Source organism: Pyrgilauda ruficollis, unplaced genomic scaffold (genome assembly GCF_017590135.1).
Source record: "Pyrgilauda ruficollis isolate IOZ18807 unplaced genomic scaffold, ASM1759013v1 scaffold6, whole genome shotgun sequence".
Taxonomy (NCBI): Eukaryota; Metazoa; Chordata; class Aves; order Passeriformes; family Passeridae; genus Pyrgilauda; species Pyrgilauda ruficollis.
This window is the reverse complement of record NW_024527710.1, coordinates 13,783,081-13,801,567: the sequence shown is the minus strand read 5'-3', so window position 1 is coordinate 13,801,567 and position 18,487 is coordinate 13,783,081. Positions and strand designations below refer to the sequence as shown.

Below are 18,487 nucleotides of genomic sequence, written 5' to 3'. Positions count from 1 at the left end.
CAGTTCAACATTTACTCTCAGCAGCTATTTCCCCTTACAAAGATCAATGCAAAAATCAAAGCGTGCTTGCAGATGAATGTAGTATATTTAAACAAAAAGCAAGTAAAAAAAAAGAAAGAAAAGTAAATTATAACATTTGGATTTCATGGAAAAAAAGAACAAGTGGGCAACCCAGCCAAATTCTTTTTTCAGTAAGAATTTAATGTAAGATAAGTATATTTAAATGAAAATTGAGGACAAAAGGAATAACTACAAATGAGAGCCAAGAATACTCACAACAACATATAAGCTAGTTATTATTAGGTTTTCTCTGAATCACACACACTGCTAAAAAAGGGTTCCACCACACTTGTGGAAAATACATACATTTCCACCTAAAAGTTATGGGCCCACTGAGACCTAAGATCCCTGCAAATGCAGGAGGCCCCATGTCCCTGCTGTCCCAGTTTGCTACTTGGAGCATTTCAGTTCCTTATCTCTTCTGCTGGTGGTGGGCTGCACTCCTCTGTCTCCTGCCCTACAGTGGTGTCACTCAGGTGCTGCTTTGGTTGTACCCTACGTGTCTGATTTCCCTCAGGAGCTCCAAGAAGGCGACTACCAATTACTGCAAAAGCAAAACAGAAATTGAAGAGAAATTTGACAAGCAGAGACGTGCTCTGAATAAAGAAAGGATGAAGAATAGAAGGAAAGAACTCCAAAAATACGTAATTAGAAATATCTTCCACAAAAAAGAATGTAAAAAATTTTTACAACATTAAATGAAAGTAATCTGAACTAGGAGAAACTGGAATAGCTTATAATAAATGGAAAGAGACTGAAAAAGAAGCAATTTTGATACTATGGTAAAAAAATGCAAAAAATGCTCAAAGCATGAGGAGATGCTAAAAAATGCTTCCATCTACTGGCAAAGATCCAACTTTTAACTACACTACAGATCCTCTATAATGCGCTACCAGTGAGGAGATGTCTTTGAGTAGGCAGGGAGACATTTGCAGCCATTTTAAGGCATTTTATTATTGCTAGATTAGTTGAACTAGGCATTATCTTAAATGCAAATCCAGATTTCAACACTGGTATCTTCACTTCCTACCTTGTCTACACTCTGGAAGTATCAGATGGGAGATTCACAGACTACAGACAGGGGATGTGTTCAGGCCCCAACTCTGCAAGAAAATACGAACTACAACAAGGAAAACCATAGCAGGGGGTTACATTAACAGGAAATCAGAGTACTTCAACAAGGGGGAAGACAGGTGGAAAGTTTCAGGGCACACATCAGTAAAGTAAAATTAATTCTTTTATCTGATCAATCAGTCTGGAAGCTAAACCTTCATAAATGGAAAAGGGGGTTCTTCACTCAAGTAATGTAATGCTTGGAATAGTGGTGGTTTGCCACACACCAAACAATTTTGTCCCCAAACAGGAGTTCCTTCTGTCTAGCAGGTGCCAAATGAAGGGAAGGGCAGGCGTTACAAAGTGTCTGTGACACTGCAGTAGCAGCATCTGCCACACACCTGAAAATGCCTGCAATGGCAAGGACTTCAGATTAGGCCCCAAATTAATCATTCCAAAATTAAGTGTTCTATTAATAAATGGAAGTAGTAGTCATTCAATGCAATCAGCAAAAAAAAAACTGCTTTCAGAATTCTAAGTTATTAAAGAAAACTCAGCAAATGATACAGATGTTTTTTAAAATACATGGTCTATACCACAGTTCAGATTAGAAAAAATCCAATTGAAACTCACTATAAATCTGTTTAGTAAGAAATACTAAATACAGCAGCAAAAATGAAATGTAACAAATACAAAGAAGATACAGTCACTGCTAATCCTTTCCCTGCACCAAAAGCTCAAGATGACCAAGCATCCTTCAGCTTTACTTCCCATAATTTGCTGATGTTTCTACTACTCAATGTAAATGCACCCAAGAGCAGGCTGGGGCATGGCAGGCTATTTCTGTGTAATACAACACTTGTACCAGCCCACAACCCATGAATGCTGACAAAAGATAAACTACTGCAAGGTTGCATTGGATTGTCTTTTTTTCCAATCAACTGAACAAACAGAGGTGGACAATGCTTAAAGTAGAACACTCTCTCTAATTATTTCACCAATATTTGCATCTTTTCCCTTGACTCTCCCCCATGCCATTTTAAAGCCATTATTTCCACTTTTGTCTCCAGCCAAGTTTCCATAAGGAGACATTCACACATGCCTGAGCAGTAGTAAGGCAGGCAAAAGAGCAGCAACTTCAAAGCAGCATTATAGGAAGTATCACAGTCAAAAGCAACAGGGAGACAAGAACAACTACAGCATTATCAACCTTTGTGCACCAGAAAATAAAAGCAGCTCAACTGAAAAGGACACCTGCTTTATAACCATTTACAGTAGAAATAAAATTCCATTTCCTACCCTTTTTTACTATTTCAAGGAGAAAGCAATTGATTTGTTTTCCTGACACAAACCCCAGCCTTGCCAAGCAGCCTCAGCCTGCTGCAGAGGCCTCAGCACCTGGAGACAGGAACCAGCTCCTGCTTATGTAACTGCCTCTGATGCCTGGAAAAGGATCCATCCCTGCTCTGGGGAAGAGCAAATAGATAGGTTTACACCACAGTGCTGCCTTCCACGCAAGTTTTTCCAGAGGAATACAGCTGGAAAAAAAAAATGTGGTGGTTTATGCATCTAATGTTTTGTAACACTTTGTTTCATGCAGCTTCCAAATTTGAAATACTGTAAAGCACAAAAGGCTAATGCACAGTGCATTAAACATAAATTTAATATGAAATCATGTTTCTTAATTTGTGCATGAGTTCCAAGTAATGTCATCAATGTAACAACATAGTTATTTTCAAAAATTCATCCATTTAACATACTGATCTGAAGCTGTTATTTATCTTTATTCAAACACAAACTAAAGTAAACACATAGAACAAGTAGGTTTATGGGATGATTTTTATGTTTCACTATTTAAGAAGATTTTGACTCTGATGTTTATTTAACACATTTGAAAAATAAAATTATTTAAAGCTGCACATTCTATTCCATAGTGGATTAATCCTGTATTCTAATACTTTATGAATTTTTCTTCTTTGCAATGTAGAGCAGAAACAAGAATCAAACCCAAAGAGACTCAACATTGTTTCACATCTTTCTTAGATTTGGGCAATAAGGGAAGCACTGACTGAGGTCCCCTAGAATCTGTAATTAAAAGCCTACAACTCCTAAGGAACTGTCCTTTTTTATAAAGCTCATGTGGGACTGATACTTGCGAGTGCCAGTGAGCAAAAGCTGATCATAAAAGCCAGAACTGCCACACAACCAGAATGGGACAGACCAAAAGGAAAATGGGCAAGAAGGGAAAACTGCTTTGCTACCATTTACCAGCCCATCAATTCCGAGTTGTACCCACTGGGGAGAGAAGCTGCTGGAAGCAACACAATTTATACATTCAGCTGCCCTTCAGAGATGGACCATCCGAACAGGCAAAAACTCTGAAAGACCACTGGAAAGCAGTCAGGCACCTACTAACGGTACCTTTATCAACAGGCTTTGTTTCCTGCACTCCTGTGGTCATCTCTGCTCATCTGATAACTGTGCCACACAACAGCGTTCTAAATTCTGACATACCTTTTGAAGAAATATAAATTATAGACACCAAACGGTTACTATTGCTCAAATCCTATGTTATGTAAAGCTGGATTACCATACATCCCTGAAATAAATATGGACTTTTATCTCATACTGTCTTCTCCCTGAAATTATCTCTAAGTAGGTAACTTAATTCCCATTTCGTGTAGACCTTTATATTCATATCACACCAAACACATTATAAAACACTGTTGTCAAGCGTAGCAAAGTTCCCTCCCACGTTTGTGATCATGATCTAACTAGCATCACTGCTGATGCTCACAGTGCATTATGTCTTAAGTCATCTGTAACTAGTAACTCATTTGATACAACTCAATAATCCATGGCAACAGTGCGTACTGAAACTGCTATTTCTGAGCACACACCTCATCTGTGCTCAGGGCCATTAACATGCTTGTAACAGTGCTGAAGGGACTGAGCACTAACCACCAGAAACAGGCAGGAACTTGCATTTAGGTTTACTTGCACTGCAAAGCTTTTTCTTTTCGCTGATATTCTGTGCCACTGAGGCAATCAGGACATCTACCTGAAATTTATGCTGGGCTCCACGGAGTTTTAGTTCTAATACTAAGTGCCCGTAATTCTGTATCTCTGTTAGCAGTCACAGGAAATAAAGGCTTAACAGACAAAACCCAAAAACATCTGAAAACCTTCCTCATTGATGAGTTACAAGTGTTAATTCAGTTATCAGAAGTCTTACAGAGCTGTAGAACTCTAAATTCTTCTAAACTCAGCTGCAACATTTCTCAGATAGATCAAAACTGAGAAACCTCTGCCACTTCTGTCCACTGATAAAATGGTTGATTCAGCTCAGCCATGAATCCCCACCTCTTTACCCCTCCTTCTTTGCCTGTAGCATACTCCTGTTTTCTTCATCCGGAGGGCTCCTTCCCCCCTCTCACATTCCTTCCCCATTCACTTCTTGCTGCATCCATTTGTTTTCTCCCTACCTAAGCTTTCTTCTTTCTCTGACAAAAAAACCCCAAAAACATACAAAACCTCATGTTCCAACATTACTGTTCATAACTGGCATAAACATACTTGTGAACAACCTTATTAACCACATGACATTAAGAATAGTGGGAGCAAAGCTAATAGCAATGGTGGTCCATGCACTTTGCAAACAGAAATTGAAGTCTTCAGAGGTTTGGCCATCAAAAAAGAAAAAAAAAACAAAAAAAAAAAAAGAAAAAAAAAAAAAAAAAAAAAAAAAAAAAAAAAAAAAAAAAAAAAAAAAAACACCCAAATGGCTACAATAACAGCCATAAAACACTGTTCTAACTGCCAACCTGCCTCCTACCCCTCCTCATCATTACTGACCATCATTAAGCTCCTTCACAAATTCATTTAAACCCCCAGCCTTGTAGCTTGAAATGCATTTTGTGACACATATACACAGTGGGTATGCAACATCCAGGACCACTTCCCTCAAGCATCTCAGTATTTGAAACCTCTAGCCAAAACAAGTTTTATTAACTACACAGGAGGCACTACTGCATGTTTCCTCAAATTAGAAGGTACAATTACATCTAAAAGCCATCTGTACAGAAATGAAGCTTAATGAAAAAAAAAATATATATATATAGCCACAAGGGGCATAAGAGGAAATTAATAAGGGAATAAAACCACTACATATACACCTATCTATTGTCCATGAGTTTCAAGAAACAATTTCTAATTGGCATCAAAATAAACCCCACATTCATTCTACATGAGTATTCAAAAAGCAAATCTATGAGCAAATTCCAGAGATGGGTTAAAAGGCATTTTACAAGTGATTTGTTAAGTGAGACCAAGGTAAATACAATATAGAAGCTATTAAGCCAGCACACCAATACAATTATTTGACAGCAGAAAAGCACACAGGTGGACTGATGCTTAAGTAACAACCTTTTAAAGTTACATTTATAAAAGAATCAAGAAAGAACTGTGAAGCCCATTAAATATGCTGGGGTTTTATGCAGCCTTCATCATTTATACAAAAACACAGTATGAAATTACTACAATCAATGCAATTTGGTGTTTCAGCTAAGAGGCTGTTTCAATATATATGCTATTTAAAGTAATCTGTTAATAATATAACCAAAGAAGTGGGCTTTGCACGTACTTTCAAGTTCACTAAATAAAAGACCATTAAAATACTCATTTTGAATTAACCAATACAGCATTTACAATGTACCTTTGTAACACAGTGACAACCAATATGCTCTGCTGGACTGGCAGTGTGGTTGGGCCAACAGAAACAGCAGCTGTATACTGGATATAGCCCAAAAAGGGTGTAAATAAAAAATAACCTGTGCCTTTCTCTTCAAAACACAAGCCTCAGAAGCAAGCTGTTTCCAAGCCACAGCATGTATTTCTACAGTATCACAATGCAATTTCAAAGCCTGTGGGATAAATGAAAAAAAAAAAAAATCACAAAGAGGGAACCTTCCTCTTACATTATCTTAATTCATATTAAATGTTCATTTATCTGCACTACAGTGCAGATAAGGAATAAAAAATTACATTGGCATGATTGCCTGGGTATATTTTAACTATGTAGCTATTTTGTCTCCTCCAGCCGACAAAGAAAGCTCAGTATTCAGAGCCTCAGTAATATGAACAAGAGGACTTACACACTGATTTAGTGTTCAGATGCTGCCACTTTTCAAGTGGTATATCTTTAATCTAATCTCCTATAGAAATTAAAATTATGATATTATATTGTTCATTTAATATTCTTTATGCCCATATTTTAATATATATATCTGTCATGAAAATCTACACAGTAAAAACAAATCCAAGTGACTGCCCTCCAAGGGAAAAGCAAGCTGCTCTATGTATTTTGGCAGCAACCTGCTGGGCAATCAATACCCACACAGCTCTGGAAAAAATCCCCAGAATTATGGTGTTATGAGAAAGATGGGATTAATGCAGAGAGGGAAGGAAGGGAAGAGATACTATGGGGCAAAAAGGATTGACATCTACAGAGAAACAAGATTCTTTCATTCCACAGATGGCAGAACAAAATGCTTACTAATATAGAATCTCCAAGGACTAGGATACATATAACATCAGATAAGATTTACACTGTAATAAACTCACTCAACACATCTTCCAACTTGAAACAAAACATACTTCTCTCCATCTCCAGATCATGGAAGAAATTCCCTGCTACTTACAAAATCTTTCACAAAATCTAGAGAATTACAGCTGGAAAATAAATCATAGCCATCAGAAACGAATCTGGAACAGATTCCCAGTGTTTCAGCTCCTTTATTCCTGGTTCCAGCACACAGCACTGACCCAATGCAAGAACCACTGAACTCTTTAGAGCCCCAGGTTCATCAAGCCCAGTTCTCTGTCCTCAGTATTGGATGCTGTCAGGCAACAAGCCCCTTGATGTGAAGCACTAAAAAGACTGGTCAGCACCACCCCTGCTCAGCAGCTGCTGAGAGTAACACACAAGATAAACTTCCCTCTTTCATATCACGCTTATTTAAGAACCACCAGCACATTATCCACGTCTCTTCTGCAATGAACCACAGCAGCCCACTGCCTTTGCTTCTCTACAATACCTGCAGAAAAACCAAATGTGCACCTCTTCACTCACTGCACTTCCCGGCAGAGAAACAAGATTAATTTCATTCTGCTTAAATTGATATGCAAAGCTCAGAGCTGCAGAACTTGAAGTGGGAATACGAATTTGATTCTGCCAGGCACCTTCAGCAGATGACTGGGGCAGGGTTTACCTTCACCCCCACACTCATCACCAAAGTGCCCCTCAGAGATACTGGATGTGTGGCACACCCAAGACCAGAATGAGGTCTGTGCACCACACAGGCCAGAGGAATCTACATCCTCAGAAACCAGCATTCATATTTTACTATTACTGACACCAGTCTTCAACCTTCCTCTTAAAATCCAGCAGTTCAAAATGAGAGGAAAAAAATATCGAAGCTGATGAAGAAGAAAACGGAACAGATGAGAGAACAGTTTCACTGACTGGGTTAAAAGAAATGCAAGAGAAGCACAGTAAACAATAACTGAGAAACAAAAAAACTCACAAATCTGAAAATACCACAATTTTTGTGATGTAGTATCTTACAAACTTCCAATTATCTGACTGGGCAACTCAAATCCTGTGTTATGTAAAGCAACTGGTCAAGCAATAAATTTTATGCATATTCATATGACTTGCCAATTCTTCTTGAATTTATAGTAACTACATACAGTGTAAAATCATAGTTTCACATGTCTTGGCCTTTATTTTAGTGTTCCTAAGTCAATCTTCTAGTTCACACTTGGAGTGCAAACAGCTAAGACAACATGTACACTGAGTTCAAAGCAGAGTTTTGACACAACAAAACTGAACCTGGAAACAAGAAAAGCTCCTGTAATAGTCAGTGTCATTCACAGATAAAGAAGGTATTATGTGATTTAGAAAGCTCTTTGATGATCTTCTTCCTCTTCCACTGAACATTTACCAACTTCTTTTAAGTGCATCACACTACTTTTTGGAAAAAAGTACCAGTGTATGTTCTTCCACTGATAATCTGCTATGAATCTGCTAAAATATGTCACCCATATTACTTCCCTAAACAAAATTTTAAACTTGGGAGTGAAATAGAAATGTTGTACACAAAACGTGTCTACAGTTTGAGTTTGATTATTTATTAAAAAGGCTTCAGTATATTGTCAAAGTAAATAAAAACTTTCCAATTACGGTGTTTTTTAAAACTGCAAGATTACAGAAGGCTGTTAAGTACTAGTGAAGCAGCTAGAGCTCTTCTGTAATTGATAGAGCACACACGAATCTCTGACCCAAGTATGGCCTAATTTCAATTTATCACCTGATAGGAAATGTCCTCTGGATTCTTTGTACCCTGGAAAGAGGAATGACAAGTTCCTCCCAGCTACCATTTTACTAACAATAAAAACCTCTTCTGCAAAATTGTACTACAGGTACTCAATAAGGAAAATTCTGAAACACTTCTAGTCAGCATGGTAATAATTTGATATAAAGCATTTCTTTTCTAGCTCTTACGTGGACAAGGGATCTTCCCAGCTCAAGCAAAGAAAAGCACAAAACACTTCAAGCGTCTTTGATCATGCCTAATTTCTCTAATGAAGAATAGCTGGGCAACAGCTCTAAAATAGTTATCAAACTGATTATACAACATTTTCACACATAGAAAACACCAGAGGAAGAACACATCCAGCTTTGTGTACATTAGGCTTTAGTGCTTTTTTGTAACCACTGCAAACATCAGTTCAGCTCAAGTCAGGCCAAAAACCAAGAAGACACCAGCAAAGGCACATTTACTGCATGCTTTCCATACAAAACCATCCCCTACACAGGGTTCAGCAGCACTGCCTAAAGCACAGGCTGATGCTTCAAGCCTCCATGGGAAAGCTTCCCACCTTTGTCACGATGCTGGAACCAACTTGCAACAGAAATCCAACAAAACAGTGTTTGAAAAAATTGTTAACAGGCAATACTATTTCTAAATGTAAAGCCCTACTCGAGTCCACTATGCCATCAAGCTCTTAAAAACAAAAAGTTCATCAAGCTTCCTGTGGATATTAAAAGGAAGGGGAAGAAAGGAAGAGGAAACAAGGAATAAAGGAAACAAGCAGCATGCAATTAAATTCCTGACAGACAAACCTAGAAAATCCTAGCAGAGCTTACTGGAATGCCTTTGGACCTTCAGTGTGTTCCTTTAAACAACTGATACTACTGATACCCCACTGATTCACAGACAGGTTTGTAACTTCAGTTGACATCAAAATATCAGAGGTATAGTATGAACAACATTAACATATACAGCAAGCAAGAAAAATATATTTATATATTCTATATACAACACAGAGACAAAATACAGAGGGGTATAGCTATTAGCATTATCTGCAAATAATTCCATATGAAAGTTGATAATTTCTACTCAAGAAACATAGAGACACATAAAAACCAATGCAAGTGGAAATCCAGCACTTAAGTCCACGTTTTCCTTTGCTCAATGTACACTGGGGACAAAACATGTGAAAAGCTCAACACATCAACACCAAAACTTCAAAGCATAACATATGGTCACACTGCAGCATACTGACATTTCAAATGATCAAATTTCACGTGAAAACAAAACAATGTTGAAGTTTCCTGAAGCTCTCTTTTCCCCAGCCTTCATAACTAACACAACCATTGCCTTAGTTTATCCTCAGACAGAAGATGTCATACAAGCTCTTCAGAGAGCACTCCAGCTCCACACTTCCTAAAGCACAGAGGATCTACAGGTTGTGACTCCACATCTGTTTTTCACATAGTTTATCAGCTTTTTTTTTTTTGCCTTTTTTTTTTTACTGTAACAGAAGTATGCCTGTGCAAATCTCAGCTGACTGGACTTGCTCCTTTACATCCCCTCTCCCGTGAGCAGATCAGGATGAAAGAATAGGAAAGGAACAATTTACCCTCTGTTGACACCCTGAGGTTCCTGGCCATGCATTCTTGCCTTCAACCTATGTTTTTAAATTAATTCAATTTCTCTAGTAACTACCTTTAAAATAGCTTAAGTGACACTTTATGGATTTCCTCTGCCACTCATGTTAAGCCTATTTGATGCTGATGTACTTCTTGGAAGGCTGTTATTTCTGAAAAAGGAGTACCAATATTAGCCATCTCTGCTTGTCTCTTGCAGCAATACAGCAGTAATGTAATTATAGATGGAATAATTCAGTAATAAACCAGACTGGAATTATTCAGAGAAAGAATACATATAAACTCATCTTAAAAATATTTTTCCTCTTCTACCTGTCTGCTATGGCAACCTGAATAGCAGCTAAAGTGAAATTCAGCCAAACAGATAGTAAGTAGGAATGTACTTTACTTGTATGTAAAAATAAAATTATTTATAGAGATAAGACCAATAATTATTCTTTACATATAAATTATATTTGTGTGCATTATGATAAAGGTCATTTACTTTTATCACACTGATTTTTCAGCGTGCAATTTTTTTGATAACTATATAGCATGTTTTGCTCTGGTCATTAGTTCAAAAAGTTGTATCAATACATATCCTGAATTCTATTTTCCTGAATTCCAATTCAAGTAGAAACTTTTATGTCAATGAAGGAACCTTGGTATATATTTTATATCATCCTATCCATCTGCATTAACTGACACAATTTTCACAGTATTTCAGGATATAGCCAACACTTCCAGCTAACACAGAAGTAAAAGCTGTCTCTGTCAGTTAAAACTCAATACTTTCAGTTACTTTCAGCCATTTACTTTTGACTTGCTATTGCTTACCAATAAAAAAAGCTTTGTCAACTTATAGTGCCATTGTACCTTTCTCAGTGCTTTAGAGAAACAACAGGAGGGAAAACCAAGCATATTAGTTCACATTTCTGTCCACATAAAAGTCCAAGTCTCCTAAAGAATCACAAACAGAGCCATAAACAGGCCACCCTTCAATTTCTGTACTCTCAATCACATTACAAAAATAAACATTAGCCTTTATATAACAGTTTCAAAGAAGCCTATGAATATACCGGCATCTTACAACAGTGTTCTGGAAAAGATCACAGATTCATCAGCACACAGACTAACTGTGCACTGAAACTATCATTCCTCAACTGATTTTGGGTTAAGAAAATCAGTTTTATTGGGAAGATTCTCAGCTTAGTATATAGAGAAGATTTTTCTGATCAACAAAACATGAACACACAACTTCTCAAAACCTCCTTTTGGCCAACTTGCATTCAAAAGCAAAAGGCCACTCTAATCCTTTAACAAAATAATTTCCAGGTAATTTTCTACAGATAGCCTGTAAACTGAAAACCAAGCAAGCTGTTTTCTGCCAAAGCTGGCACAGCAAGTGGACGGACTACAACAGACATTAAAAGCTTATCATTCTTTGGCCACAAGTTTTAATACTGCATCTTTGTTCAGCCTCTACCTTTGTTCCCTGAGACAACCACAGCCAGACTTTATGCCAAGCTAAAAAAAACTGTATTTCATCTCAGCCTTAGCCCCAGGCCTCAGATCCTGAAATGAGTGTGTGTTTGAAAGTATTTAATCCCCAGCCTCGTAACTGCCTCAAAGCTAACACACAAAAATAACACTCAATATCAGGAGTCAGCACGGCGGTTTTGGGGTGGCTTTCTTCCTTTCTCACACACTAAAGCAGGCACCATAAAGCAATGCAAATAAATCACAGTGTGTCAGAACATGGTAACTTGTTCAGGGCTGATCAGGGCTTCAATTAGAGGGGGAGGCTTGTTTGAAATTTTAGACCCTTTTTCAGCTTCCATTTCAGATTCCCCAAACCTCTGAAGGGATTTTTAAATTTGTCTCTCTTGGGTCAAGGAGACTGCTCTTCTCATTTTGCATCACATGCTGTAACTTTATAAAAAGAAGCACACGAAGGGTTCAGGCAGTAACAAAGGATTTGGATGTCTCAACCACTGAAGGTGTATCTAAAACCTGGATTTGTTCCATGCAATCAAAAATTATTTGCTAACAGAAGTTAACTACAATGTTTTAAAGCCTTGCCTAGTCAGTTAAATGCTGCCCAAAGAAAATAATAGCTTTTATTCAGGTAAAACATCTTTTTTATTATTACTATTTTATTTGTTTTTACATGGCTCCTTCCAGGTTTGGGTTCAGTCTGGACCCAAAAACTGAAGGCAGAGTTATTCAGAAATTCTAATCTGAGACAATCACACTTAATAAGAAGACTGATGGAATTCAGTTAACTTTTGATATCTGAAATTAATGAAAATATGTGTAAAAATTACACTCTCTGAAAAACCTCTGTCATAAAATAATAAAGAATATCCTGCCTATAAATAAAGAAGATAGTTAACACGAAAACATAAAGTCTATCAAATTCCATCTGCTACTTGTTTCTCTGTCTGGTTAAAAAGATAAAAACATTTCTTGAGCCACGTTCTGCCACAGGCACCTATTTAGCCATAACATTTGTGAGCAAGAAACTAGCCCATCTCTGTAAAAAGTCTGACATGTCAAGAGTGCCAGTTATTCTTAGAGTGAGACATGACCACAATTTCACGTAATTAGAGATGTTATAAAACGCATCCCGCCCGCTCTCCCCATCCCCCCTCCACCACTACCACCATTGCAGGAGTGACTTGTTACACATCGCGATGAGCAAGTAACATTCCCTGCCCGGGGAGAGAGCGGAGATCAGGCCATAAAAAGGGCACGAGATGCAAACAGGGATCCTCCCCTGCCCGGGCCGGCAGCCGCGGCTGCCCGGGCACAACCTCGCCCTGCCCCGCGCCGGCTCCCGGGGCGTCCCGGGGGGAGCAGCAGCTCCTTCCCCATCCCCGGGATCGCCGGCGCGGGGAGAAAGGTGCCCCGGGCGAGCGGGTCACCCAGTCCGGATGCCCGGGGACGGAGGGGGAACGGCGGGGAGGGGGCTCGAAGGACCACGGCGGCCGCCGGGGAGGGCTGGGGGGCGACCGCTGCCTTCCCCTTGGTGGCGTGCCGAGGACAAGGGCGGCGGGGCGAGGGGGCGCCCGGAGCCGGCAGGCCCAGGGCGCTGTCGGCGATACAGCGGCTCCACCGAGGCGCCGGAGCCCTCCCCGCCCGCCCGCCCGCGGGGCCTCGCTGCGGGCGGCAGGGGCCTGGGGAGCGGGGTACCCCGGCCTCCCGGGCCCGCGGGCGGCGCGCCGGACGCCCCTCACTCACCTCGGGAGGCAGCAGGCGCCGCCGGGTCTGCATGGCGATGGGGATCCCCCGGGTCCGCCCCGGGAGCGCTGGGGGCCGGCGCGCCCTCGCCGCCGCCAGCCGGGCTCGCTCGCTGCCTCCGCGGCCAAACGGCACTGCGGCACCAACGGGGAGGCGGCGCGGAGCTGCCGCGCCCCCGCCCCGCGCCGCGGGGACCGCGCCGGCACCCCCGCACCGGGCCCCGGGGTCCGTACCGGCACCCCCGCGGTGGCCGGACAGCGGGAACAGCCGCCCGCTCCGTCCCCGCGGGGACCCGCCGAGCCTGCGGCCCCCGCAGCCCCACACACACACAGAGGCGGGGGCGGCACCGGGCACCCACCGCCGCCACCGCGCGCTGCCGGTGCCCCGCGGCCGAGGGACGCGCCTCCGGGCACCGGCTGCAGTGTGGTGCTCCACAAAAAAACCTGGTCAGAAGGACTCGCGGCTGGGAGCCGAACGTGTGTTATCTCGCCATTTCATGTGGAGCGTCTCCACAATCGGAGAGGGACACCATCCTGCGGGACGCCTTCAGCCGCCCCGAGAGGTGCGAGGCCCGGAGCCATGCGCTGGCAGACACGTTCAATCCTCAGCAAAGAGGCTTCCAGAATTTAAAAATAAAAAAAAAACAAACAACCCCACACCCACCAAACAACAACAAACAAGCACGCTCGTTCCCCACAGCAGTCGCGATGGCGAGCTGACAGGGCACGCCAAACCGTGACACTGCGCCCGGAGTCTCACCCGTTCTCTCTCCAAGAGGAGGCGGCCGCCCATGCCGGGAGCGGGACTCTTCGCCTGGCCGCGGGCGCTCGGGAACTCCAGGAAATGTCACTCCCAGCGTGTGCCGCGGTCCGGGGTGGGCGGGAGGCGGCCGGCCCCGGGCTGAGAACCGGCACAGCGCGCCCTCACCGCCGCCTGCAGCCTCACCCGGGTGAGCGAGCGCCCAGCGCCTCATGAGCCCCTCACTCCTCGCTTCAGGAACCTCTTGCCTCAGGAACCCCTCATCGCTCTCCTCAGGAAGCCCTCACCTCAGGAACCGCCCATCCCTCACCTCAGAACCCCGCACCTCGGTTCCCCCTCAGGAAAGGCTCGCTTGGTGCCAGGAAAATGGGAAGGAGCCGCTGTCCCCTCACCTTTGTGCAGGTCCGTGATCTCCCAGCTGCAGCAGTGCCATGTCAGCCCAGGAAGGAGGGAAAGGTGAGTGTGGTGGCTGCTAATGCAGCTGCACGGCCATTCCCTCTTCCCAGGCCTTCACACTTACAGGCCGTCGCTTTCCAGCAGGTTGGGCTTCTCCATTAACTTGCCACGTATGTCAGTGAATGCAGTGTAATGAGCCCCGGTGATAAAATCTAGGCCTCCTTGCTCCAAGAGCATCAGCCCATCCTGCTTGAAATGAAAGGGAAGCACTTAATGTTTATTCATTGATTCTGGTGGAACTATGTGCTTTTCAAGCAAAAAATATGAGATTCTCCCAATCAACTGAATCATCAATCCATGAGCAAATAGCTGAGGAGATAAAAAATGCTCATCCATCATAGCTGGGAGTAGCATGTTAATGGAGATGGAATTTATTTACTCCCATAAAGAATTCCTGGTTAACCCCAACTTGCTATCTCTTTAGCAATTAGTGTTGTCATGCTTGTGAAGCACAGATGAGGGGTTCCGATTGGTGCAATACACAATTACTGTCCTCAAAATGGTTCTCATGAAACACCTCTGACTGATAAACACACAATATGCCTGACAAAAAAAAAAAAAAGGGGGAAAATTAATTAAAGAGTGAGTGGCGTAACACTCCGTAACCTCTGGCCAAGTGCATGCAAGTGTGTAGCTTTGCCATCTGTGAATGTCTCACAGAAGCCTATCGCTACCATAATTTTGTTCTAATTCTATTCCTCTGGATACAGCCATTCATTGGGATGTCTTCTCACCAAACACGGAGAGGTTTTTCCTGAAGGGTATCATAACTGGCTGTTTTGCAAGAAGGCAGGGCATGAAAGCATGCAAAAGAGGAGTTAGGAGCAATGGGAATCATCTTTGTGAGTTAAGGTGATGGGACATGGTCTCATTCCCCATTCCTCCTGAGTGTTTTGGATACCTTGTGACTTGTTCCTAATGGAGATGTATCTAGGGGAGCAGCCAACTCTGCAAGCTCCAGGGAGCTGCTCCAGGCAGTTGTGGTGCCAGACACCCGAGCTTAGAGCAGGGAGATTGCCCGTCCTGTGTTCTCAATGTGCTCCCTCTGCTAGAAGAAGAAACATTTCAGTATTGATAGTGGGAAACACTGTGTACAAACCAAACCAATAATTTTGATCCCAAGCCGCAGCAAGGCCGTAAGACCATGGACCATGGACCATGACCTTTCATTTGGCACAGGAGTCCAAGTTAAAAACTCTCCAAAAAGTATCTGCAGCTCTTCCATGTCCGTGAGCCTCCCCAGCACTGTCATAAGAAATGGTGCCTGATACTGTCCCACATGACAGCTTGCTATTGAGCTTGCCACCTCTTTTCCCAATTATTTTTCCCAGTTCTTTATGAGAAGCTACCAAGGAAAAGGCATAAACAAGAGCAGAGAGAAGAGGATGCTCCAATTTGCAAAAAGCAGTGGATGGGAAAGGGGGAAAAAGGACCACTGTTAGAAAGGTGAAAGGAATCTCTGAGGTGCCCTGGTTGCAGGGAGCAGGACAGAGTTACAGGGTCAATACAAAGATGTGTGTAACAATGTGTGTACTCTGGGATCTGCAAGTTTCAGGGGATCCAAAATGATGCCAGAGTAATCTTTGAAGAACAGAGTTAAGGACAAATAAGAGGCTTTTTAAACTACAGAAAACTTGCAGAAAACTGGAGAAGAGGAAGTTTCATAATGTCTTCACTCTGTTCCTAGGATAACAACATGTATGGAATTAAATGGTTGACAACAGTGTAGGAAAGCAGAAGAACTCAATAACTATTCCTGGTCTGTTTTTGGGGAAGAGCCATATGGGAAGTTGGGGAAGTTTGCATATGATACACAAATATCAGATGATGATGATGATGATGAAATACATTCCATCAAGCACTGAGGAGGATGTTAAACAGAAGCTAATGAAGTTGGCTATCAGCAGGTCCAGGTAACTTGCATCCAAAAGTATTAAAAGCACTGGCACAAAGTATCTTTAGACCATTAATGTTGATTTTCAATAAATCTTGGAACACTGTTAAAGTTCCAGAGGACTGGATGAAATATTGTACCCATATTTTAAAAGGGTAAGCAAGGTGACCAAGGTAATTACAACCTGCCAGACTAACAAGAATTCTGGGTAAAAAAATGGGACATTATCTACATTACCTGATTGAAAAAGAATTAAAGGGTAGAAACACAATAACTGCAAATTAATGTGGAAAATAAATCTTGTAAAAATAATTTGATTTTTTAAATGGCATTACAAGTTTGGTTGATGAAGGTAAGTAGGTCTACAAAATATTTGTTGAGGTAACTTGCAGCATTTTAATTAAGAAGCCAAAATGATACCGACTCATCACAGCACTTATTAAACTGCTGAGACTCTAACTAACTGACAGTTACAAAGTGGGAAAATAAAAAGTCATCATCAAAGAATGTGTTTCTGCATCCTATGGCAATTAGTTCTACACTGCATTGTATTGATATTAATGGTTTTAAGAAAAACATAAAATCATCACTTAAAGAGTTTGCAAATGATGTAAGCTATGGGGATTAATAAATAACAAGTCATGCTGCAAAGTAGCTGAGACAGCTTGATAACAAGTAATGTGCATTTCTGTACAGCCAAATGTAAAAGCATGCATCAAGGAATAGAGGGAGTGATTATAGGATGAGAGAATTTGTGCTTTTACAAGTTAATGCTCAAAAACCTCGAGAATCATCACATATAATCAGGAGAAAATAAGCAGGTGGTGTGGTGCTGTAACCAAGAGGATAATGCAATCCTTGGGTTTATAAACAGGAGAATCTAGGAAGATGTCTCTATTTATTTTACTGGTACTAATCCCACTATTCCTGAAGTCTGATACCTAAATTCCTTAATTCCTTAATAGAAACTGAAAAAGGGAGGTTCAGAGAAGATCAATAACAATGATTTAGACTGAAAGTGAAAAGGTTCAATCTATTTCAGTGTCAAGAAAGAGGGTGAAGGGGTGGCTCAATCACATGTTTTAAGGACCTTCAAGATTCAGTGAGTGTATGCAGATATATTCATCTTCCTGTGAGGTCTTCTACCAGGGAAGGGAATTAATCACCAGGACAGTTTAGGACGGGACAAGCTGGATTTCCCAGCATTGGGAATGTCAAAATCAGGAGGTCATAAAAACTTAATTTTAACAGAAGCAGGAGTTCAATCCTGTACGTCTGCTCCCCAGGAGGTAGAACTCTGTCTGTAGCTATGGATTCTGGCTGCTTTTCTATGCAGAAGTTGATTTCCTGGGGCACTAAGAAGTAACAACCTGTCATCCCTTTCAGCATCATCTGACACAGCTCATGTGCTGTTCAGCACATGATGGGAGCAGCCGTGGGGATGGCAGTGTTTACGATGGTTGAAGGGATGGGTGGACTCGTTCACAGAAGGCAAAGCCTTTGAAGCATATTGCATACCAAGATAACTTTTCTCACTCAGGAAGCCTGAGACATGCATTGCTGGAAGCTGGGAGGATACTCCTGACAAGTGTGACTATATGATTATCCTGCTACTAAACTCTTCCTCTGGCATCTGCTTCTGGCCACTGCCACAGACAGCACATTGATCTTGTGCAAAGCAGTCTCTCAGGTCCACCCCAAATCTGACCCACGCCTGGTCTCTGAAAAGTGCAGTGGGAAATGTAGTGTGAGCAGAGAATAGATGCTTGGTAACATGCGTTGCGCAGGAGAGGGCAAGAACCAGTGGACAGAACAAGAATTCTCAATATTAGAAGCTCAAAGGCTGACTTGGGTAGGGGATTGTACACAAGGCTCTGGATGTCTCCGAAATCTGTCATTGAAGCATTCAGGAGTGTCTCGGTCTGATCTGGTATCATCAAAAAACTAGAAAACTTTGCAGCAAAATGTTCATTACTTTCCCAATGTAGTTCCTGATACAAGTGCTCAGCCTTCTACTGATATGCAAGACC

General features: G+C 41.7%; 1 protein-coding gene across 5 annotated transcripts in view; it reads right to left on the bottom strand.

The window, feature by feature from the left end:
• ZFYVE9 (zinc finger FYVE-type containing 9) overlaps window positions 1-14,183 on the bottom strand; it is a 55,575-nt gene extending 41,392 nt beyond the window's left edge. For 2 of the 5 annotated variants that reach the window (XM_041482998.1, XM_041483001.1), the window contains exon 1: window positions 13,349-13,476. The gene's annotated coding sequence lies outside the window, so the exon portion shown is untranslated. Of the gene's footprint in view, window positions 1-1,090; window positions 1,570-13,348; window positions 13,477-13,791; window positions 13,965-14,107 lie in introns of those variants that run through there. The other 3 variants (XM_041482999.1, XM_041483002.1, XM_041483000.1) reach the window with 3 other exon arrangements.
• Window positions 14,184-18,487: the final 4,304 nt, after the last annotated feature.